The sequence below is a fragment of the Ambystoma mexicanum genome, chromosome 5q (assembly GCF_040938575.1).
Source record: "Ambystoma mexicanum isolate Mex_15411 chromosome 5q, UKY_AmexF1_1, whole genome shotgun sequence".
Lineage (NCBI taxonomy): Eukaryota > Metazoa > Chordata > Amphibia > Caudata > Ambystomatidae > Ambystoma > Ambystoma mexicanum.
This window is the reverse complement of record NC_090933.1, coordinates 922246585-922273045: the sequence shown is the minus strand read 5'-3', so window position 1 is coordinate 922273045 and position 26461 is coordinate 922246585.

Sequence of the window (26461 nt, the reverse complement as noted above, 5' to 3'; positions counted from 1 at the left end):
ACCAGGAGCTTATGCCTCCCAGCTTAGCTCAACGTTTGACAGAAATAACAAATTACGTGCCAGACTCAACAAACTTCACAAGTTGCCTAGAAGACTTCTCCCTCCTACTAAACGCGAAATGAATTCCCAAGAAATTAGTGAATATAATGCTCCTAATCTCCCCCTGCCCCATTAGCCACATCGAATTCCTGAATCCTCAATTATTATGCAAAAGATACTGCGTAGTCTATACATTATGCAAAGCTATCGCTATGGAACTATAGCAGGTTCTTAGATAGTCTAACTGCAAGTATGCTGTTATAGCCAATAGGCAGTCAGGTAAGCAAGTAATCTGGGTACAGTTTGCTAAAATAGTCAGGTAATCTAGGTTCAATTTACCAAAAATAGTCCAAAATGTTAATGGTTTTGGGCACTCTAGATGCGGATTTGCTGTACAGTTGCTGGGCACGGTTTGCTAAAATAGTCAGGTAATCTAAGTTCAATTTACCAAAAATAGTCCAAAATGTTAATGGTTTTGGGCACTCTAGATGCGGATTTGCTGTACCGGCTAATAACCACACAGGTTTGCAAGCAGTCTAGGTAACATATGCTACGACAATCAGGCAGTCTCAATACAAATTCTGCAGGCAATGCAGAATGTGGCAAACTAAATACAATTTCTACAAGCAATGCAAAATGTGGCGGTTTCTTAAGTACTCTGGTACGATATTGCTGTAATAGCCAATCATTAAACACACTTCCCAACAGTCTGGTTGCAGTTTGCTAAGACAGTCAGATCATTAAGTTACCATTTACTAGCGCAATCTAAATGTAGCAATTTCTGGGTGCTCTAATGCAATGTTGCTAGTGTAGCCATTTTGTTAGTGGCCAGTAGCCAGTAATCAGGCCGGTTTTCATGTAATCAAATTACTAAGAAAAGCAATCTAAATACAGTTTGCTAAGAAAGGCAGGCCATCTAGGTGCAATTTTCTGATATGGATAGAGTGGGGCCGGTTTTCAGGCGGCATGCATGCAATTATACTAATAGGCTGCTGTGTGTTGGGTTTTAAGGCAATCTAGAAGCGACTTTGCCACTGTAGGTCAGGCAGGTGCTCAAACAATCAGTGCTACCATGATCAGGTATGAGATAGGGTAGGTGGCAGTCATGAAAGTAGCAAGTATGAGCAGTGGAGCGGAGGTAAGGGCTGTCAACTGGTTAAATGTAATGTGCATGCAAAGTCGCATTAAACAATAAGCGGGTGGTTAGCTTTCCATATGAAAGCAGAACTTGTCCATTACTGTGGAGTGGGCATACTCAAAGGAGGCACAATGAAAACGTTTGAATGTACGTTTAACCCCGGTGTGTAAGTTTGGAGGGGTTACCTTGCGTAGAGCCGGCATGTGGCAGACAGGGGGTCTGGCAGACGGCAGACACAGGCACAAACAGGCGGCGAGAGGTAAAAAACAGCATTTACTGCTGTGTAAAGGCATCCGCAGGTGTTTTCATCCGACTGTATAGGGAAGTGAATTGTAGGTGCTGTAGGATGCTTGAAAGGCGAAAATCAGGGCGAGAGCGCAACGCTTACTGCGCTCATCATGAATCAAATGGACATCAGCTGAGCCTCGGACGGGACGCCTGCTGCTTCTGCAGTGGCGGATCCATGTCAGCAGAGCTCCTGCTCCTGCTCACAAGAGATCTGCAGGGGACTGCTTACACCCCCTCTTTTGCCACATGCTCTTCTCTTCTTGTGGAGCATGGCCCTGTAACTCAATTAGCTGCGCAACTGGCAATGAATTGTAAGATGCTGGCAACTATTCTCGGCCCTGCGCTATCACTGAATATTCAGAAATACTTGGCACAGGGAGACATGCAGCCTGCTTGTCCGCCACGTCCTCTCCGGAATTAGCGAGTGAGACCTCACTGTGTCATTGGTATGGGAGGTGCATTTTACTACTGCCATCATGCAGGGCTGGGAAAGGGCATTAATGAGCTTGTCCAATAATGCTGCATGTTGTACTGGGGACCTGTTAGCCCTCTCTGCTTCCATTGTGCCCGCCTTGAATGCACCGTGGTGGTGACAGAAGCTGAGTCAGAATAGATAGTCACGCGGCCACCTTGAATGCTAGGAGCACTTCAATAAGTGCTATAAGCTCTGCCGCTTGGGCCGACTAGTGCATGTGTAGTCTATTTTGCACAAATACTTCATACTTTCCATCCACCAGACAACCAGTATGCCTCAGGCCTGTCCGCTGGCCAATAGTTGTGGACCCGTTCACGAAGACTACTCCACCCGCCCTCGAGCAGTCTATCTTTTGCTTTTGGTATGTCGTCTTCTTCCCCGGCAAAATGTTACACAGTCATGTCTTGCAAGGTCTTCGTCAGTGCACAGTTCTGTTAGGAAAGTGGAAGGGTTTATTGTTTTGTATCGCACTATGTGGATGTGTGGGCTAGACAGAATGACCTCATATGCTGATGCCCACTGTGTGGTGAGAGTAGATTTTGACCATTCAAGAATGGCAAATACTGCATGTTCCATGTACAGTGTTACGGAACAGCCCATGACAATTATGGAACTCTTCTCCATAGCAAACGCTGCAGCCACAAGCACTTGTTTGCAAGGAAACTTGCTCTGCATCACTGAATCTAGCACTCCACTGTAATAGGCCAATGGCTTGTGGCCCATAGTGCTTTTCTGAGTGATCACCACAGTCAACAGTCATCAGTTGACCATTTGATAGGGAAAACAGGTACAATTCTTGTGTGTAATCAGGGGTTGGTAGCACTGGGGCCGTACAGATAATCTCTTTTAGTTCTTTAAAGCTCATAAGCATGTCCTCTGTCCATATTATTATTTTGTCTGTTTTTTGTGCTTTTTTAGTACCTGCAGCATGGGCCTAGTGTATGCCGCATAATCTGAGATCCACGCCCTGCAATAGTAACAGAGCCCAAGACATTTTGGCATTTCCATGACAGTGTTGGGCTGGGGGGCATTGCGCACGGACGCAGCGCATTCTGGTATTCTTCTCTTTCCATGGACAGATATTAAATGGTCCAGGTAGTGAACTTCCGGAAGACAATATTGCAGCTTTTCTTTGTCTTCTTTGTACCCTTTGCATGGTAACTACTGCAGGAGAGCAAGAGAATCTTTTTGGCACTGTTGTTCACTGTCACTACACACTAGTAAGTCGTCTATATATTGGATGATCATACTGGGCACTTAGATGTTTCCTAAATCACCATGCTGTATTCTGTTAAAGATACTAGGAGATTTGCAGTACCCTTGTGGCAGCCTCCTGTGTTTGAGCCACTGCCCGCCATGCGTGAAGGCGGTGAGATATTGTGCGTCTGGATGCAGGGGTATGCAAAAGAAGGCATTCTTCTAATCCAACACTGCGAAATGCGTCACTTGTTTGGGGATGCTGCACAGAATTGTCGAGCGGTTAGGAACTGCAGGATATTCTGCCTGTAGAACGTCATTTAGGGGGCTGGGATCCTGTATCATTCTCCAACTTCCCCTTTTGACTTTTTTATTGGATAAATCAATGTGTTCCATGGGGCGGTTGAGGGCACAATAATTCCCTGATTTAGGATTGCGGAAATGGTGTCTCGTATTCCCTCCTCCGCTTCCTTGAACAGTGGATATTGTTTAGCTCAGGGCAGTATCGCACCTGGTTTGAGTGTTATTCGAATGGGTTTCACCCCCTGCAAGATTGTGGGCACTGGTTGTCCATAACCTCTCTGGGACCTGTTCTAGATCTTTCTCAGTGAAGGAGGGCAGGGCAACAAGGGCCATCAACATTGCACTTTACAATATGCACCATAATCTCGTAGGGGATACAAACAGCCAACACTATTCCCCATCAACCCTATCCTCAAACAATTCTGCATCTGTTACATCTTTTAGGGCTAATGTTGGATCAATACACAACACAGTGCGCCACTCACACTCATTAGTCTGTCCCAATCACAACAGTCCTTTTTGCCGACACCACCAAGCCTTGCAAATTCAGTGAAAGTATTTTCCCTGCCACAAGCTCTGGGGTCACCACAGGCCTAAAGATGAAATCAGATGGCACCCGTCAACAAGCATTGCCAACTTGGGGCACTACATCAAGTAAAACTGTGATCCCATATACAAACATATCAGGGTTAACAGGAATGCCATGAACCACCACCACCCCTTCTCTGGCCTGTATAATCACCATCGCCCTTCGAGCACACATTCCTGGGATGGCACATACTACACTATGATCTGTGAAGGAAATGCTCATGTTCAATTTACTCAACCAATCGCGGCCCAACAAATTTACTGTGGAGGTCTCTTGAATACTACAAGGGCGCATGTACCACCGTTACTCCTATCTTGATAGCTACCTCTTCTGTGTATGGAACCGTTGTGACAGCCCCAGAGAAGACTTGCGTGTCAAGACTCTGATAGTGGGAATTTTCCCTCACTGATGCATGATTTTGTGGGGCCTGTGTCGACCATAAAGATGAATTGCTTGTCTCCTATCTCAGCACCCATCAAAGGTTCCTCATCAGGGTGGGTAGTCATGGACAAGATTGGGCACGCAAGAGCTTTCTGTGAGCTGTCCTTGTCAGCATAGGTACTGGTACCTGGGAACGTGAATGGGTTACCTCCCATGACACTGACCCCCCTATAAGGTGCCACGGTTCCATTTGGAACAGCATTGCTGATAGGCATTTGAACACCATATGAGTGGTTCTGCTGTGCTGCTTGCATTTGGGCATTAGGCCGGACAGGTATTGGTGCCTTTGCAGGCCACAGCGACAATTGTGTGTATGCCTGATGTATCTCGTAAGGTATAGATGTGGACGTCGGGGACACAAAGAAGTGTTGTTACGGCTGTGCAGGGCCAGAGTGGTTATATGGATTGTACCCTGCTCTCCGTCTGCTTCTACATTCCCTAGCAAAATGCCCCCAGTTCCTGCAGCCCCAGCAATGACTGGGTCCTGACCCCCGTCTTGGCCCCATCCCTACAAATCCACCTCTGCCCCATCTGCCCCATTGGAACCCCCCTCTTCTCCACTGTTGACCTCCTTGATACCGCTCAAGATACTGGGGCTGAGGGCCACTGCTCCATTGTCCCTGTCCTCCTCCTTGCCAAAGCGCCGCTATTTTTGTGTCTGCTCGCACCACCGCCTGCTCTGCCAGCTCTGTCTGAGTAACTGTGGTTAACGCCCTTTTAACTGCTATTTTCACCAACTTTTTCTGTACCTGTTTTGCGTCCTCAGCCTGCAACCTCTGTGACGTTTCTTTTTCTCTCTCTTTGATCTGCTTACAAAGGTGTGTAATTATAGGTGCCTTTTTGAGCCCACACCTTTGTCTCTATAGCCACTATCTTCTCAAGTGCTCTCTGAACCTCCTTGGGCAATCCCTTTTTGATAACAAAATAAAAAATCAGAACTGATCAGTCCCACTGTCTCCTGTCTTCACCCTCCACATCGCTTGAACTTTCAAAATGTACTGTGCGGGGTCTTCATCATCCCCCATCGTGTATTGCATTATGGACTGTAAGTCCAGTGTGTTGGGGTACGCCTGCCGCAATGCATCCCACACCTGTGCTCTAATGTAATAAAAAGTGCTCCATCATGTGTGTCATCTGCAATTTTCACTCCCGGGTATTGTGAGAAACCCAAAGTTGTCTCCCTAACTAGTCCCCAGGGATCTGTCATCCAGGTGACCAAGACACAGCAATTGCTATTGGATCCAGTTCCTGGGGGTGACAAGTGAGAGAGGATCACCTGGATGGGGGGTCCTTGGGGAATGGGAGTGTGACACTGATGGGTGCAACGCGGTATCTCCCTTCTTTCAATACCTTTTCCCCCCTCCTACCACGTACGATATTCTTAAACACTGCCCCCCCTTTTCTGAAATGAACACTTTCGCAACAACATGAAAGACAACAGACTTACACCAGTGCTGTTTACCTGACATGTCCCAATACAAGGTCAGGCAAAGACAAGCAATTGACCAGAACCACACACCCCTGATTGTCCTTTCCCTTCCCCACAGGGATAAAAGGTGGAGCACGAGAGCACAGGATGAGCAAGGCAGACCACACAATGTGAGGGCTAACTCAGCATGGCAGTTAAAGAGGAGGCGAAAGACGGCAAATAGCGAGAGGGTGACAAGGAGGGAAGTAACCTTGCCCTTTCTGATCCAGGCCTGTGAAACCTCTGCAGACGGAAAAATAAGACCGCAAACAAAGACCACCATGTGTTGCAGCAGATGTCTACGGTACACAAGACTGTCCTCTGTTGATAACCAAGCCGGAGAGAGATGCTTGTCTCGGTGGTACCAACCTTGACTCGAAGGAGAAGAAAGCCAAGAGGTTCATCACAGCCAGTGATTAGAGGGGAGAGTCGATAACAAACCGAACTGTGTTGAATGAAAAGTAGCAAGAGCTGATTTGAACTTTGAAAGGAACTATTGAGAAAGAGGGGGAAAACCTGTAAAAGAAGCGTCCGGCACCACGAGGGTGCTCATGAAGGAAACTCTGGGCGATTACACAATGTTTATGTTTATGTGCAACCAGAAGGCCTTGCGAAGAGGCGAAGAGAGGTCAAAGTGGTCATACATGAGTCTTGTAAAATCCCTTGTACCGTTGAAAGTCTTTGACCGACAGATGATTGTGAAAGAAAGGGAAATTAATCCTGCATGGTGAAAACTAGTACATTAACTAGAAGTCTGTAGAAGTTGGCGAGAGTGAACCCGGCGGAGGGATGCTAATGAGACTGGGCGAAGTCTAAAGTCCCATAGTGAAATGTTTGCATAAAAGTTGGCGAGAGTGAACCCAGGAGAGGGAAGCCGACAATCGGGGGCAAAGCATGAAGAACTGTTTAAAAAGACATTAAGACTCAGGGGGCGCTGTTGAGTAGCCCAAAGATGGCTGCCTCGCTCTTCGGCTCTGCATGTGACTGACGGAAATACATCTGCATCGGCGGTCCTTTTACTACTTAGATCTCCAGAAGAGGAGTACTTACAGCTAAAATGGTGCTGCACCCCTGCCCCAAATCCTGGGACCCACGGACGACTGTGAGTCGAGATATCGCCGTGGATACCCCGATCTGTGGCCTGTGTGCAGCGGCCGCCACCTCCTGCGGTTTACATCTGGGGATATGCCGGGTCCTTACGCCTGTTAGTGATCCTGTCCGTGCACGGCCTGCCCTGCTTCTGGGCCCTGTGTACAGTGCATGCAACTGGGACCTCTGCCTGTAGACCCCCCCAGGGACTTGGGGCGTTGTGACCTCCGGGCGGTTGCGGAAGGAACATCGGATTGCCTGGACCCAACACTGCTACGGGCCTAGGCGGCGCGCCGGCCCGCCCCCATCCTCGAAGCAGCCCAGCTCTGCTGTCTACACTACGCGGCATGGGACAGCTACGCCTCATCTAGACACCGCGCGGTCTGCGGTGTCTTGTATTGCCTCCTGCCGTGAAGGCTGCATATGGCCACGATCCACACCCTGAGCTTGCCCCTGTTGGTGCCCGACACAACCGAGGCGGCTCTGGGCATTTGGCCGTGGAGCAGAGGAGAACGGAGCCTGCCCTGGGCCGTGAACTGGCCACAATGTTCATACAACTGAGTCGGGCGAGCTACGTTGCGGCCCGCCCGGGCGACTATGAACACAACGGCCTGAAGCGGATGCCGTTCGAGTGAATCCCTGAGCTGCGGCAGTTGGGTGCGGCACGCAAGCGGGAACCGGGGTGCTGTTGGACTGCTACTATTTGCTCATAATGTTGAGTCGGTAAGACATTGGGGAGTCACTGCTGGCACCTGCTCCCCTCTGTCGCTGATTAACTACATAACTGCACCACAGGGCCGGTGTTGTTTGAGTGCTGGCCACGTAGGTGCTGACCCCTCCACTGCAGCGCCTGGGACTCTGGCCACCCCCACATGAGACTCTCTAACGGCCAACACTTATCAACCGACTGGATAGCGGTTTACTGTCACTTCACCTGAACTGCGTGGGTCACAGGACACCTCCATAGCGCCGCGCTCCCGCGAGCCACCACTACCCCAACCGGCCCCTCCTCCACCACAGATGCTGGGGCCCTAACTGCAGTCACCATCCACTGGGCGCATACTCAACTGCTGATGTCCCTTGCTCGCCTACTGCGCAGGTACAGCGTATCACTGGCACCCTGCATATATATATTAAACTGCTGCCCCTCCTTCCGTGCGGAGTGCTATGCACTGCATACCACGGCTGGTCGCACGCTGTTTGCACTCCCAGCGACCTACCCTGCTACTGGTGAGGCTCTTCCTCATTGACCTAGGCGGTTTAGTGCTCTGAGTTTGTGACGACTAAGGGAGGGGTGCTGGATCTGACTTCTCCCAGCCCTGTAGCTTGAATTCTTTGCCTCCTTCCATTGGGCCCCCTTACTCTTGCTGAAGTATATTCCTGGAGCACTATAAACCACTCAATGAGCTTCCTGCACACACTACCCTGATTTGGCCCTTAGGGGGGACGAGGGTCCCTGCTCTGTGGCTGCAACCCACACATACTGGTTGCATCAGCTACAACCTCCCAAGAAACTGGGCCTTGGGAGACCACTGCACCTGTGTAGTCCCGCAGTGCCACTATGCTGCCAGGTCAAGCCAGAAGAAATACACATCCACTTGTACGATGTCCAACAGATCTTGCGGCGCCAATAAGGTTGGCGCAATGGATAAGTTTGAAAAAGCGCCTCCCCGACTCCAATTGGGGCGGTCCTCGACCAGTCAGGAGGACGAGGACATGCCATTAGACGCCACACCTCCTGATTTGACGAGCATGATGGAGTCCATGGCCAAAAACTTTGCATCCTTCCATGAGAAGCTCAACGACATAAATTCCAACGTGGCGTCGCTCAGAACCAAGCTAGATCAGCAGGGGGCCAGAATTACGGAGGCAGAAACCAGAATCGGGGTGAATGAGGATGGGATACAAGCCCTGCAAAATACTGTGTACTGTGGCAAGTTTGTCCAGAGACATGAAGTTCGTCAAAACAAAGTGCGACGATCTGGAATCCAGATCACGCCGTAATAACATACGCATTGTTGGTGTCCCCGAGAATGCACTTAAAGGGGGTATGGAACGTGCGACAGAGAATCTCCTTAAAGACCTACTGGACAATCCCGAACTGTCCTCCTTCTTCACTGTTGAGAGAGCCCACCGGCGCTTGCTCCGCGTCCAAAGCCAGGAGATTTTCCCAGGCCCATAATTGCAAAGATCCTGAGCTATAAGGACAGGGACCATATTCTTCACCTGGCGAGGGAGAAGGGCGAGCTCAGATTAGACTCTCAAGTCATCTGGAGCTTCCCAGACTTCTCCACTGGAGTACAACAGGAGTGACGACAGTTCACAGGCGTGAAGAAAATGCTCAGAGAAAGGAACATCAACTACACTATACTGTTCCCGGCGCGTTTAAAGTTCACCTTCAGAAACAAGCTCTACTTCTTCACGGTCCCAGGTGAAGCGGTGAAGTTCATAGAGGCACATATTCCTATAGACAACCCCGCTGATGAATTGATGGAGAACGACTGATCTGGGATCTCCTCCACTCGCCACTGAAGCCACCCTCTGAGCTCCTTTATCCTTCAGTTAATGTGCTGTTATTGTCCTTGTCATTCAGTATTGACCTCCTACATTGAACATTGATTTGCTAGGCGGCGGCGACCGCCTGCAACGCTAAACCTTGCGACAGATCCCCACCTACCTGATACCTCTTGAACTGCGGGGGGAGCTGGCAGAAGCTGCCCGGCACACATGCACAGGAAGCAGGATGCCTGATCGTTGTGCTAAGATATGCACTCAAGGTGCGTAACTCCCACATCTGCCTTCCCGGACCCAGAGACTTCATATGTGGAAAATGAATGTGGACCGCCTCAAATAGGTAACATGGAGTGGTTCATCCACTACATTTGTAACGTCGGCCATGCGGCAGCAGCGCACCCCACTGCAGCTGCAAAGGTTGTTTCTTGATAGCAATGTTGTGCACAAGCCCGTTGGGCCCGTGCCGAGGTAGAGCCGAGTTGGGGATGGCTCTCTGGTAAACAGACCATGGGGGGGTGGGACTACATTGCTGGTTGGGGACGGGCGGTGAGGTTGGGGGGGAAGATTTAATAATGATCATATAAAAATTGACGAGAGGGGAGTGGCACTGCACAAGGTGAAGCAGCAACGTGATGACCTTGAGAGTACAGGGCTATGCACATGCGGGAGTACAGTTTGGGATGTATTTTAAATTAGTGCAATGGCTGTACGAATAATGTCTTGGAATGTACGTGGGATAGGCAACTACACCAATGCCCTTAGAAGCACGGCGTACGCCCTGAGGCATGGTGTGCAGATACTGCTCCTACAGGAGTCTCACGCCCAGGGTCGCCTCGCCTCATGCCTGGCACCATCCTGGGGACCTAACAGGTCCTATAGGGTTTACTACACGCAGTCCAGGTGAGTGTTAACACTGATTCATAAGTCGGTCAAGTTCATGTTGAAGAAAAGTCACGTTGACCCTGAAGGGAGATATGTTGTGCTGCACTGTGTCATAGCGGGTGGGGAATATCTGCTTGTGAACACATATGCCCCGAATGTCGACTCCCCTGATTTCTTTGACACTGTGGTTTCTCTGCTACTGGGGTACCTTGGAGTTCCAATAGTATGGGGGGGACATGAATCTAATTTTGAACAAGGACCTTGATAGACGGGGACTGCGCCTAAAGATCTATCCTGTGCGGCCAGGAGATTGCATGCGCATATACTAACACTAGGCATGTAGGATGTATGGAGGACCCTTCACCCCTTGGACTGTCAGTACACGTACTATTCCTCAGTGCACGATAGTTCATCGAGGATAGATCCATTTCTAGTGACAATTGGGCTAATGGGCAAGATTGTGGAATCACAAATACTTACCCGTACATTGTCCGACCATGCACCGGTGACGTTGCTGGTCGAGCTGGGATCTGCCCCATCCCCCCGCTAGGCCTGGCATTTCAAATCAGAGGCACTGTTAGATATAGGAGGTCATTACGAGTGCGGCAGTAAGGTGTTAACAGCACTGGTAAGGATGCCGGTGCCGTTAACCTCTTACCGCCGCATTCCGAGGTCCCTTAGCGGGACCCACTAAGGCCGGCTGGTAAAACCATCCGTCCTTAGCGGGAGCCGCTAAGGGACCAGGGAGCTAATAACGGGCCCGTAAGTTAAGGGCCCGTTATTAGCTCCCTCCCCATTCCCATTGAGCCCTATGGGGGCTCGAATGGGAATAGGGAAGGGTTTTTTGAATGGGGACTTACCGGGTCCTCCAAGGTTGAAATGAAATGACCCAGTAAGTCCCCATTCAGAGAACCGGACCCGGACACGACTTTGGAGGCAGCCATGATGCTAATAGCACCGCTGGTCATTGAGCCAATGGCTGACCATGTCGGAGCGTGACACTCTCGTAAAGGCATAAGTCTGGTGGACGCCCCCGAAATAATATCACTGTACAGTGATGTACTTCTATATGTTAGGGACCCGGCCACGCAGCTGGACCCCATCCTACGGGACATAACAAAAATTGGCACCTACTCTGGCTTTTACCATTAATTATTCTAAATCCGAGATATTTCCACTCACCAGCTCGACTCAGCATCCGCTGTGTGAATATCCCCTCCGGAAAAAGTAGGAACACATGACTTTACCTTATGATGGGGGGCTTTACCGCTCCCAACCTGACTCTATATTGTGTGGCGGCACAAGCCCAGCATGCCACATACTGGTACGAGCATCCAACGGCTCTGCCCCATGTCAAACTGGAACGACTGGCGGCGGCCGGGGTACACACCATGTCGCTCGTCCTTCATAATAAGTATAGGACTGATGCAGCAGCTGACCCTGTTGCATCCATCCCAATGGCATGCCATCGGCTTCTTGGCCTGTCGTCGGACTCACACCCTTACTATAAATGGCTCCCTATCTGGGAGTTTCCTGGGCTGGAACCAACACATGATAAACTCCTCTCCCAACGATGGCAAGAACTGGGATACCAAGCCTTGTCTGACCTGTTCCCAGAGGGCAAGTTTATCACTCCACAAACATGGCGGCCCGGCCACATTGAATCAGCAATAAAAATGCTGCAATACTACAGACTGAGGGCGGCTGTCCGTGCCATGTGGCCATCCTATCCGGACGAACCCCCAGAAATGCCCGACTTGTCCTATATAGCAAACTCTAGCAATAGCCGGGGCGTAGGTCTCCTCCATATATAAAATTCTGTTGGTAAAGTCCCCAGATCTGCTTGCTCGAGCGCGCACCGAATGGGCCAGTGAACTTGGCCTTGAGATCACAGATGGTTTATGGAGGAAGATGTGCCTACATACGCGTAGAGTCTCACTTAACTTTAGATTCCGAAGCATGCAATATAAACTACTGAATATATATTACACCCCACACAAATTGAATAGGTTTAACAGGGTCCAGACACACACATGCCCTAGATGCCGCCTTGAAGAGGCAGACCACAAACACATGTTCTGGTCATGTCCCATGCTCAATGGATTTTGGGTGGGGGTACTGGGTGCCCTCTCTGAGATTGTAGAAACGGTAGTGGACCCTGACCCGATGGGTGTATTATTCGGGATATGGGATACAGACGATGCCAAGAGAATGTCCAAGTTTGTCAATGTCAGTTTTATGGTGGCCAAGAAATGTATACTGCAGTTTTGGAAACGCCCCACTCCGCCTACTTTTAAAATGTGGCTAAATGCACTTACTTGGACACAAACCTGTGAAGAGGAATACATCAAGTCTTTACCTGCACACTCGCGCCCAAATAATGTATGGACTGCATTCTGCGGCTACCTCAACAAATAGACCGAGGAGGCATTTGCTTCTCCCACTTCCCAGGCCACCCAAGGTTAAATCAGACTCAGCACCAGCCTGGTCACCCGTCACTATATGAACGAGCCCGTATGTGTCTCCTGCCGAAAATGTAACAGACTGTAATTTGATGATTTTGTAATGTATGTTAATTAAGTGTAACTGCTGCCAACTTTCACCAACTGAAAATAAAAGTTACAAAAAATTATAATAAGAAAAAGACATTAGGACTCGTGAAAGTAAGAAAAGCCACAGTGAACCCGAAGGAGGGAGGCTGAAGTCTGAAAGGGATCCGAACCCGAAAGAGGGAGATCCGGGGGTTGAAAGTTATAACCCAAAGTTCATTGGAAAAGGAACTGTGTAGTCAATTTGTTGAATATGATTTTGTGAGGGGTTTGCACCTGGATGAGGGGGGCCCATGGGTGAAGCCGTCACCCAAAGCCATACATTGAACAGACATTTTTGTTTTGTTTGTTTGTAGTTGAATCCCTCAGGCTTTTGAAGGCAAGAGATTTTTTTTAAAAGAGACTTATCCATTGAAGAACCTGATAGCTGGAACAGAACTGTCAGTTTGTATTGAGAAAGCTCAAGCGTGTGCTGTGCTCCAAGGTCCCACCTTGTCCCTTGCTGAAAACGTGAGGAAGGGAGTACCCTGGCAATCACATCCAGACTTATTATTTGTGAACACGTCTTTCTTTTTTTAACCCTTATCCCACCCTCTTTTTGTAATTAGTTGTAAGGAATTGGCAATAGATTTTTCTTAGTATAGGCCCTTTTATTTTGACACAACGCCACAAGGACTGCCTTACTTTTCATTTGATGGTCAAAGCTTTCTCCACTCTTAGATTTAGGTTTAGAGTAGGTGTTTTTCCACCCTACATTTACAGTTTAATAAACACCCTTGAACTGTCATCACTTGTGTCTGTCTTTAGTGTCGCCACCATGACTTACTTACAGTACATAGCTTTTACCCAAACATCTCTGGCCTGATCTCCCACGATTGCCACAAGCAAGCTTTTTATGTCTCCCACCGCGGAACAAAAGGTATCCCAGCTGTTTGTTTCTCAAAAGCATATATCCACTCCCCAGCCTGCGAGGTAAGGGGCGGGAGCACTTTAATCAAGATGTTCTTATCCATCTGAGCCCAGGATACATACTGCACCCGTAGTCCAGGGTGCAGTATGTGGACCCGTCCAGGGCCTTTATGAAGTAATGGCAACTGCGTGCCCACCCCTCGCTTCACCTTCCATCCATCACTTCCCTTTTTCCTTGCTAGAGCTACTCGTCCAAACCTGTTCCTCAGCTGTGGATTCCACAAACTCTCTACCTTAGGGGTAATTTCTGGTGCCTCCTGTGCCTCCTCTTCATCCTCTAACTCATCCATGGTGTCCCATTCTCCTTCCTGTAAGTCTCTGTCTGCCCCTTGTAAAAAACAAACCTGAGAGTGCTTAACGACTCAGTCCCCGGGGATCTCTTTGCGCTTAGAGCCCTTTGGATAGCATGCATGCAGTGGATGGAATGCAGAATAACTCTGACACCAAATAATGGAACCAACTCAGGAAGATGGCAAATGTTTTCTGTTTTAATATTAATTATCTAAAATAGGGAGTTACAACAGACATCAACAGACGTTCGCGCAAGTCTTTCAATACATTTCACAAAAAATCACATCTTTATACTAAAACTTCATCATAAGTGACATCATATTATATGGCACACAAGAAAAACCTACAAAGAATTGTGATAGGCTTAAGGGGAACATCTAAGTATACTTTCTATGCCAGTTTCTAGTCCAGACTTTCCTTATTACTAGTATGATGTGGGGTACTTGTTATTTCAGTCCAGAGTTTCAGTTCCAAGTTTCTTTGTTACCATTCCGTAGTTCAGTCCTTGCTATACTAGTCCATGAAATGTGTTCTGGAGTTTCCTCGTTCCTAGCCTGTGCGTCAATCTGCAATTCACTGACTTAGTGGGACTGCTTGATTGGAGTCTTTAACAGTCCCTCACACTTATACATGCAACACAATTATACGGCCGTTCAAACTCAATACAATAACAATTTTATTCAAACATAAACTTTGCAAACATGTATAATTGTAACCAGGGTCGTCGGACCCCCTTCCCCAGGATTAATTCAGGATTTTCCAAACCAAAGTTCCAATCAATAAACTTCTTTTCAATAGCCAAGTTCTGTTTCAAATGCAACACATAGTTCTTTTCATTCCATAAGTCTTCCACTTGGCACTTGCATTATCTAATTGCTGAACAAGATGTATCACTCTTCAGATTGATGGTTAATGTTTACACAAGCTCTTTCTGGATAAACCAAAAAGTTGTCTTGTTTGCCACAGGCAATGCAGGCTATATTCCTCTCCCCCTTCTACAAGGAAGGCTTCTCTATCGCCACTTTTTGGGTGCCTTCCACATCAGTTAACTGTTGGTAATGTCTCTTGTTCAGGTTTCCCCCTCTTGGAAAGCTGTTTCCCCTTTTATTTGTAATTGCCTTTCTTTGGCTAAGGCAATTAGCCAAAGAAACAGCCAATAGCCATATAACCTAACCCAATTCCTTGATTCAGCACTGCTTTCTGGGTCTCTCTGGTCTCTGGAGATTGATGGATTTGAAGTCTGGATCTCTGGATGTGAAGTCGTCTGTCAGCGTGCTCCGCAAGGAAATGGAAATTGTATGTCCCTGTCTGGCTTCCAATGGCTCTTTTTAGGTGTTTTGAAAATGGGTGGGTCGGCTAATTCTGCAAGCCCAACCCTCTCAAGATTTCATAGGCCAAAGGATTCTTTGGTCCCTGATTTGAGAAAGGATAGTGTGTCAGAGTGATGTCAGCCATTTACGATCTATTAAAGAAACACCCCTTTGCTTTTATCTTAGAAATAATTTTTCATAACTACACATATTTCCCAGATACACAGTTGTTTGACATTACATGTACATATTACAGATTACTTAAGGTACATTATGGCCCAACTCTGATCTTCCTGGGGGCTTGCATTCAAAAATGACAACTTATTTTCGTTTTTAGTTGATTTACCAATATCGGACGTTTACCAAAAATGGCACACATGTACACCGCCTTTCTACCCATATTCCAGTTTCATATTCTGTTTACAGTCCACACCCAAATTAACATACCCCATTCAATTGCAAGAGTCTATTGTGTCGGCTGAGGTCAGCAGGCCAGGGGGCCACTCTGCCTTTGGTTACCATGTCCATGTGATCTCCTGGCTTCTTGTGTGTAGTTCTGAGGTGAGAAGGTTTCCCAGCCTCTTGCAATGTTAATTGAATCAGCCTGTCTTCAGGGGACAGCAGGTGTTTAAATTCTTACTTAACCAAAAAGGCTTTGAAGTTTCCAGCTGTCTCAGGATCCTTTGGAAACTCCTGAAGTACAGTTCTACTGTCAGAGTTTAGACCACTAGCGCCGGCTTGTGTCCAAAGCTGGTACTGCCCCCATTTTTTTAGGAGTTGTCTTGAATTTGACAGGAGGATTTTGCTTGACAGCTCTAATCCTTGCTGCTGCCATTGTTTTGATGGGCATCCTTACAGTAGAGTGGTGATGTGGAACCCCCCTCAAGAAGGTTGAATCTTTAGAGTGGTCTTGTGCCCCTGATTTTAGCAACTTGTTGACATCAATTAAAAACGGATTTTGAACAAATTGAAATGGACATTTTGAGCTTGCACTTCAGAGAAACAGCAGTGATTTGAAGGCGCCTTTGATCTAACAGGCACTGCTATTTTTCCTTTGGCACCACCTTTCACCCCTGGCGCTTCCGGTCCATCACACTTGCACTGGTGGGTGGCAGGTTAGGCGACCATTTTGGTGTGCGCAGAACTGCGCGGTTCTCCTGGTTCTGGAATAGAATGATGGGCGGCGACAGCTCAATCCCCACATCTACCCAGTCTATTGATTTAGTTTTGTTCTGGGATAGAATGATGGGAGGCGACAGCTCATCCCCACATCTACCCAGTCTATTGATTTAGTTTTGTTCTGGGATAGAATGATGGGCGGCAACAGCCCATCCCCACATCTACCCAGTCTATTGATTTAGTTTTGTTGTCGCCTAATAATTCAACATGGGTCAAAACCCTTGACAAGCCCCCCCGCCCGACTGCGCTTTGATTTTGAGTCGAGGGGGAGTCGGGTGCAATGGATGTTTTGATCCATGCGCTGGTATGTCCGCATCATCTTCTTCCAATTCCATAGATGGCACAGTTCAGCATCTTTTCCTCCCTCCAGTTGGATCGATCGGTTCTCCTCGCCGGTCCTGATGGGAATATTGGGCGGTACCCCGGTCCCCTGGGATCTTTGCCCTCGTTCTTCAGGTCGTCTTCCGTGGTCAGTCTCTGGGTTTCATCTCTCTGTCAGAATGCACCAAAGTATCAACTGAAAAGGATACAATATTCAAAAGGATACAGGAGGTAGGGTCTTCCGGATCCCTGTTCACCCGACTTGATAGTCGTGAAGTCAACAAAGACCTTCCAAATGATACAACCCTCTGGCTGATAAAACAGGCAGAGCGATGGATCACTGGAAAGGGCGTGGGTAAGGTATAGTAATCCAGCCTAGGACAAATTAAAGTATCATGAATAACTGCTCCAACCTGAGTATGATGAGTTAGATAATGACAGGAATGATCACACTGACCTGTATCACTGGGTAGCACAATCCAGAAGTCTCTTGATGGATTTGAAATGAAGAACAAAACGACAGGGAAGGGAAAATTAGTAAGGGAGACTTATCCCGGACGGAACGAGGCTCACGCTAGATACGGGTTGAATTCACCACAGGATAGCGTCCAAAGTTCAGTTCAAAGTCACTTCCAATAATCCTTGAAAGGCTTCCTTCCCACTTAGGGATCAATCCTTCTGTTAATTCCACAGATGCAGGAGTTAGAAGAAAATAGCGTTTGAAGACAACGTGAGCGTGTGGATTTACACGCGGGCAGGAATCGCGCAGCCTGGGCCAGCCGCGTGTGAAGACAACGTGCGCGTGTGGATTTACACGCGGGCAAGGTTCGCGTAGCCTTGGCCAGCCGCACTTGAAGACGAAGAGCGCGTGTGGATGTTACACGCGGGCAGGATTTACGCAGCCTTGGCCAGCCGCGTATGAAGACAAAGAGCGCGTGTGGCTTTTACACGCGGGCAGGATTCACGCAGCCTGGGCCGGCCGCACTTGAAGACGAAGAGCGCGTGTGGTTTTTACACGCGGGCAGGATTCACGCAGCCTGGGCCGGCCGCACTTGAAGACGAAGAGCGCGTGTGGATTTTACACGCGGGCAGGATTCACGCAGCCTTGGCCAGCCGCGTATGAAGACAAAGAGCGCGTGTGGATTATCACGCGGGCAGGATTCACATAGCCTTGGCCAGCCGCGTATGACGACAAGGAGCGCGTGTGGATTTTACACGCGGGCAGGATTCACGCAGCCTTGGCCAGCCGCGTATGAAGACAAAGAGCGCGTGTGGATTATCACGCGAAGGGATAGCTCCAGGAATCAGCGTGTGGCGGAACACACGCTATCGAAGGCCCAAAAGTAGCTGTAGGAATATACCAGGATGTAGATCAGAGGTTCAGCTACACGACGCCAATAGAGACGATCAGAAGCAGCGAGTGAAGTTTCTACGCTGCTTAAATACGTGATATCGTAGTACACGTGACGAAGCAAAAGTCACGTGAAGTTAGCGACGTGAAAAGTGTAAACGTCGTTTTCCTGGTAACGTATCGAATAGCCTCCATTTGGAGTAGAACGGTCTAGCTGTTCTACGAGCGTAGCGTCCAGCATGCATGACAGTGCCATCCCCCAAAGGGACAACCTCTCCCCTTCTTGTGTGGAAGCGCTTCAATAAAGCAGGAGCATGAATGTTGGAAAGAGGTTCCCAGGACCTATCTTCGGGTCCATAGCCCTTCCAGTCCACCAGATAATATGGTCTACCAGAACGGAGTTTCATATCCAGTATGTCTTGCACCTCGTATTCATCAGACCCCTGCACAGAAATAGCAACAGGCCGTACCGGCAGTCTAGTAGTGTCAGAGAAAGGCTTGATGAGCGAGACGTGGAATACAGGATGCACCCGCCATCGTTGTGGCAAAGCCAGACGTACAGCAGCAGGATTAAGAACATGGAGCACAACATACGGACCGATGAATCTAGGCAACAATTTCTTTTTGCCCGGAATTCTTAAGTTCTTAGTGGATAGCCAGACTTTCATCCCAGCCTTATAGACAGGTGCGGACACCCTATGAGCATCGGCATAGAACTTGTCACGTCGTTTGGCCTGCTCCAATTGCTGCTTCACCTTTCTTTGTAATCTCTTCAGATCACGAAGCGTACGGCCTGCGGCAGGCGTGTCCAGGGATAGACCGGAATCTAGAGGTATTGATCGGGGGTGTTGTCCATAGAGAGCATAGAACGGTGAAGTGCCTATGGCACTATGATAAGAGTTGTTATAGGCGAATTCAGCCGCCGGCAGTACCGTGAGCCAATCCGATTGGTATTGCAAACACAGACACCGCAGATATTGTTCCATAGTACAATTGACCCTTTCAGTCTGTCCGTCGGTTTGAGGATGATAAGCGCTGGACATTCTATCATCAATTAGTAATGCAGATGTTAAGGCTCTCCAAAAGCGTGACGCAAACTGCGAGCCCCTGTCAGTAATGATTACTGATGGTAGACCAAAGAAACGGAATACATGTTGGATGAATAGATCAGCCAGAACAGTAGCAGTTGGTAAACCAATACAAGGGATAAATAGGGCCAATTTAGTGAAATAATCCACTACGACCCATAGGGTATCATATCCTTGATTTGGGGGGAGTTCCACCACAAAGTCCATAGATATCATGTCCCATGGTTTGGTAGGGACAGGCAGGGATTGGAGTAAGCCCACTGGTTTACCAGGAGTATTTTTACATTGGATACATACAGAACAAGAAGATACGTAGTTTATAACGTCTTTTGCCATGGATGGCCACCAGCACCACCTTTTGAGCAGGTCCAGTGTTTTCTTCTGTCCGGGATGGGCTGCAATCAAGGAATCATGATTCCATTTGAGGGCTTTATCCCGCATTGAAGGAGTTGATAGATAAAGCACCCCCTGTGTGAATGGTAAACCGTTATGCACGTCTAGATTCATATCCTGGACTACTTGTGGATTATTTTTTACCCACTCTTGTATTTCGGTTTTTAAGGATGGTTGAACCGAACAACCACAAATCACATGATCTGCCAACAGCTGGATCTGTACTTGTTTTTCTTCCTGCGCCTCTTTACTCATACGGGACAAAGCGTCCGACTTAACATGTTCTCGGGCAGGACGATAGGTGACCTGGAAATCGTATTGGGCAAAAAAGACATGCCATCTGGCCTGACGGGCCGTAAGGCATTTCATGGATTTGAATGCTTGGAGATTTCTATGGTCAGAGTACACCAACACCTGTTGTTTGGCCCCAAGAAGATGATGACGCCATTCTCGGAAGGCATCTTTAATAGCCAGTAGTTCCCGCTCAGTAACGGTGTAGTTCCGTTCATATGAGGTGAGTTTACGAGAGAAGAAAGCCACTGGGTGTTCCTCCTTGGTTTCTGTGCAGACTTGTGAGAGCACTGCGCCAATAGCGACACTGGATGCATCCGCTTCAACGACAAACTGGCGATCAGGATCCGGATGTTGAAGCACGGGTGCAGTGGTAAATGCTTCCTTCAGTTTTTCGAATGCTGCTTGGGCATGTTGGTTCCAACAGAAAGGTACTTTGGAACTAGTTAAAGCCGTCAAAGGAGCTACTGTTTTGGAAAAGGAATGGATGAATCTGCGATAGAAATTCGCAAAGCCCAAGAAAGACTGTAGCGACTTGACGTTATGTGGAATTGGCCAATTCAAGACGGCCTTTACCTTGGAACGACTCATTCGAGCACCTAGATTGGTAATGTCGTAACCAAGGAATTCCACTTCCTGCGAATGAAAGACACATTTTTCGGCTTTCACATAAAGGTGGTTCTCCCTAAGTCTTTGTAGGACTGTAGAAACATGTCTGACGTGTTCCGATAGAGATGAGGAGTAGATCAAAATGTCGTCCAGATAGACAACCACAAATCGGTCCATGATGTCTCTGAATATATCATTCATGAAGAATTGAAATGTGGCGGGAGCATTGCACAGACCAAAAGGCATCACCAAATATTCGTAAAGACCATACCGTGTCTTAAAAGCGGTCTTCCATTCGTCGCCTTCACGAATGCGAACCAAATTGTATGCACCTCGCAAGTCCAGTTTGGTGAAGTAACTGGAAGTGCCTAACTGATCCAAGAGCACGTTTATCAGTGGTAAGGGGTATTGGTTTTTGATGGTGATATCATTAAGTGCCCTGTAATCGATGCAGGGTCTGAGGTCTCCCTCTTTCTTAGGAACAAAGAATAGAGGAGATGCAGCAGGAGATTGCGAGGTTCGTATAAAGCCCGTGGCTAGCGCCTTGTCAATGTATTCCTTTAACACGACATCTTCTTTAGGTGTTAAAGAATAAACGCGGCCTGTAGGAATTTTGGCACCCGGAATCAGTTCGATAGGACAGTCGTACTGTCGATGAGGAGGTAATTGTTCTGCCTGGCCTTTATCAAAGACATCAGCATAATCAGCGTATTCGCATGGTATGATATTGTCGCATTGATGTACAACGCTGATAGCAGAATCCTCCACCACAGAGGCCAATATGTGTTGTTTATTTGACACCTCCTGACTGGTAAAGCAATGTTCGTTGCAATGAGTCGAAGGATATTGGAGCGATCCCGAAACCCAGTCAACAGTAGGATTGTGAAGGGTTAACCATGCAAGACCAAGTATGATCTCGTACTGCGGAGCAGCAATAACATCGAAGACGATTTCTTCTGAATGGTTATTTGATAACGTCATCTGAACAGGTACCGTCTCCTGGGTTACCATACCAGAAGTTAACACAGATCCGTCCACGGTATTCACCGTTTCAGGTTTTTTTTTGTTTACTAGGGGTAAGGAACGGTTCTTGGCATAGGTGATGTCTATATAATTGCTGGTGGCTCCAGAATCAACCATGGCCTTGGAAACCACTTCTCGCTCATCACAATGTAACGTCACCTGAACTATTACAGGTGCATGTTTAGGAATGTTACTGGAGTCCGATGAGACACTCGACATAGGGACTCCTGCTAATGTCGAGTTTTGGCGTTTCCCGCACGCTTGACGGGTTTTTTAGGACATGTTGCCAATAAATGCTCGGAAGAACCACAATACATACATAAGTGGTTTTTTCTTCGGTTCTCCCGTTCTGTATTGGACAATCGGCCTCTCACGGCGCCTATTTGCATGGGTTCAGGGTCGTTAGAGATGACTGCTGGTGTCTCTGACCGCCCCGAGACTGGCATGAAGGGCTTTTTCTCTCCCTTTCGAGCATTCCTTCGGACGTCGATTTGTAGAACCAAATCGAGCAGCTCTGGGAAACCTGTAGGAACCACAGGAACAGTAGATAAGGCGTCTTTCAGTTCTTCAGAAAGACCCTTGTAGAAAACAGCCGTTTTCTTGCTGTCAGGCCATTGGGTTTCCGCCGTCAGTTGATTGAACCGGGCGACGTAAGACATAAGGGGTTGGCTGCCTTGTTGTAGGTTAAGCAACTCTAAATCTGTGGCTTGAGTAGAGTAACGCATGTCAAAGACTTTACTCATAGCAGTCAAGAGATCGTCACAATCGTACAACAAAGGGCTATTAGTTTCCAACAAAGGGTTAGCCCAAGCAGCAGCCGTGCCCCCTAAATGGGAAAGCACGAAGGCTGCTTTTGTGGTTAGGTCAGGAAAAGATGTAGGACGGCAAAGGAAATGGAGTCGGCACTGGTTTACAAAGGTTCTGTAGGTTTTGGGATCACCCGTGAACCTTTCTGGAGGGGCCAAGGGAAACTGAGTGGGCATAACCACGTTAATAGTCTCCTGTGGGGGTGCCGTAGTCCCAGATCCGGATGCGGTAGCCATCGGCGCTTGTGTTCCCTGAGGACTACCATGTAGGGCGTCTTGCATAACGTCCATACGGTGCCGTAACATGTCCTGTGCAGTAACCATTTCGTTTCTTAAATCGTGGATCAACTGTGTCAAAACAGTTAAAGGATCCGTACCCTCCATGGCTTCTGATTCTGTCAGAATGCACCAAAGTATCAACTGAAAAGGATACAATATTCAAAAGGATACAGGAGGTAGGGTCTTCCGGATCCCTGTTCACCCGACTTGATAGTCGTGAAGTCAACAAAGACCTTCCAAATGATACAACCCTCTGGCTGATAAAACAGGCAGAGCGATGGATCACTGGAAAGGGCGTGGGTAAGGTATAGTAATCCAGCCTAGGACAAATTAAAGTATCATGAATAACTGCTCCAACCTGAGTATGATGAGTTAGATAATGACAGGAATGATCACACTGACCTGTATCACTGGGTAGCACAATCCAGAAGTCTCTTGATGGATTTGAAATGAAGAACAAAACGACAGGGAAGGGAAAATTAGTAAGGGAGACTTATCCCGGACGGAACGAGGCTCACGCTAGATACGGGTTGAATTCACCACAGGATAGCGTCCAAAGTTCAGTTCAAAGTCACTTCCAATAATCCTTGAAAGGCTTCCTTCCCACTTAGGGATCAATCCTTCTGTTAATTCCACAGATGCAGGAGTTAGAAGAAAATAGCGTTTGAAGACAACGTGAGCGTGTGGATTTACACGCGGGCAGGAATCGCGCAGCCTGGGCCAGCCGCGTGTGAAGACAACGTGCGCGTGTGGATTTACACGCGGGCAAGGTTCGCGTAGCCTTGGCCAGCCGCACTTGAAGACGAAGAGCGCGTGTGGATGTTACACGCGGGCAGGATTTACGCAGCCTTGGCCAGCCGCGTATGAAGACAAAGAGCGCGTGTGGCTTTTACACGCGGGCAGGATTCACGCAGCCTGGGCCGGCCGCACTTGAAGACGAAGAGCGCGTGTGGTTTTTACACGCGGGCAGGATTCACGCAGCCTGGGCCGGCCGCACTTGAAGACGAAGAGCGCGTGTGGATTTTACACGCGGGCAGGATTCACGCAGCCTTGGCCAGCCGCGTATGAAGACAAAGAGCGCGTGTGGATTATCACGCGGGCAGGATTCACATAGCCTTGGCCAGCCGCGTATGACGACAAGGAGCGCGTGTGGATTTTACACGCGGGCAGGATTCACGCAGCCTTGGCCAGCCGCGTATGAAGACAAAGAGCGCGTGTGGATTATCACGCGAAGGGATAGCTCCAGGAATCAGCGTGTGGCGGAACACACGCTATCGAAGGCCCAAAAGTAGCTGTAGGAATATACCAGGATGTAGATCAGAGGTTCAGCTACACGACGCCAATAGAGACGATCAGAAGCAGCGAGTGAAGTTTCTACGCTGCTTAAATACGTGATATCGTAGTACACGTGACGAAGCAAAAGTCACGTGAAGTTAGCGACGTGAAAAGTGTAAACGTCGTTTTCCTGGTAACGTATCGAATAGCCTCCATTTGGAGTAGAACGGTCTAGCTGTTCTACGAGCGTAGCGTCCAGCATGCATGACACTCTCCTAGGATGATAAAGCAAAGCGGCAATACACATTCCTAGACATTTCTCCCTCACTATTGATATAGTGGGGCGGTATATATATTTTATAGTCAAAAACATGAACATATACATTTTTTTAAATCAGGAGGCAAGAACATGTTCAAGAATCATAGAATTGTATAGGCTATATGTGGAATATTTTAGGGTGGAACTGAATTAATCTGGAGCAGTCCCCTCTGGTATTGCAGAGGACTCCTCCAGTTGCTGCAGAGTGTGCCTGGGATGGCAACACTTTAGCTGATTTATATGTACCCACTTGTCTTCCCCTTCCGCCAGACTACCTTTGGGGATGCAGATCTTATACGCTACTGAGGAGACCTTGTCTATAATTTCAAACGGTCCCTTCCATGTAGGCAAACATTTTCGCTGTTTGGCCTGGTTTCTTTGGAAATTGTATAGATAAACCCGGTCTCCCACATTATATACTTTCCTGGAAGTTTTCAAATCGTAATGGGTCTTCATGCTATCAGCTGATCTATCTAGATTCCGCTGAGCGTAGGCAAAAGCATGTTGAAGGTGTTTCCTTAAATTCTCCACATACTCATGAGTTGTGGAGGCATTTATCAATGTCTGCTCTTGGGTCCTGTAGAGCAAATGCTGGGGAAGCACCATCTTGCGTCCAGTCATCAGCTCAAACGGTGACATTTTAGTTGCAGATGAAGGGGTAGATCTGATGGCCATTAGGACCAGAGGTAATCGGATATCCCAACTTGGCCCAGAATCTGCCACAAACTTTTTTAAGATGCTCACAATGGTCCGGTTGTAGCGTTCTACTGCCCCAGAAGAAGCTGTCCGGTAAGCAATATGTAGCTTCCTTTTGACCCCCAGTATCTCCCACATCTTAGTCATTACTTCGCTGGTAAAGTGGCTACCTCTGTCTGACTCAATCCTTTGAGGTAGACCAAAACAGGAAAAGATGTGGTTAATCATCAGGGCAGCTGCTGTTTCTGCCTTGCAGTTTGGGGCAGGGAGACATTCCACCCACTTGGTAAACAAGCATGTGACCGTCAACATGTACTTGTTTCCTCTAGACGAGCGAATCACAGGGCCTACGAAGTCGATTTGTAAATCTGACCATGGCAGTGTCATCCCCCTCTTTTGGAGAGGCGCACGGTGTTTGAGGGATGTCGGCTGAAATTGTGCACACACAAGACACCCCTTCAAGGATTGGTCGAGGTCCTGCCCCATGTGTGGCCAGTATGCAACCTCTCTTAAGATTTCCAGTGTTGTGTGAAAGCCCCTATGACCGGCGGTGGCCGCATCATGGGCGTGACTTAACATCAGGCTTCAGAATGAGGTAGGAACTACCCACTGATCGTGGCCAGCTTGGGATTTCTTTACCAACAAACCGTCTTGGATTCGGAACATCTTTGGACATTTCATCAACACTCTAAGGTCCTCCTTCCCAATGTAATCGGTATCCGTCAGGGGAAAGTTCTCAGGGTCCTCAATGTGTTGGTAAAACTTACCAATTATTGGATCCCCCTTTTGAGCCGTAATCAAATCAGCATCAGGTGTCTCCTTACTCCATTGTGCAGTTGAAAGATCATTGTGAGCATTTGTCTGGCACCTAGTGATAGCAGTGACCTGGATTTCCCCCAACAGGGACTCTATTTCTATTAGATCCCCTTGGATGGCCCCGGTTTTGGCCAGCTGATCAGCTAAGTCATTTCCAGTTTTGTCTGGTCCCTCTACTTTGGAATGACCTTTGATCTTTTTCCAGTAGATGGTCATCCCGTTCGATGTGACCAGATCATCAATATTTTGGATTAACTTCCCATGTTTCAGGGGTTTGTTATTAGCACATAACATGCCTCTGGTTTTCCAATCAACCAGGTGCTCCACGAACCCGTTCCATGCATAATCTGAATCTGTGATTATGACCAGTTCGTGGAGTTGATGTTGGACAGCAGTGAGGATGGCTTGATGCACAGCCATCAACTACGCTACCTGACTACTACGGGGACCAATTTTGTACCCAGCGCAGGGTT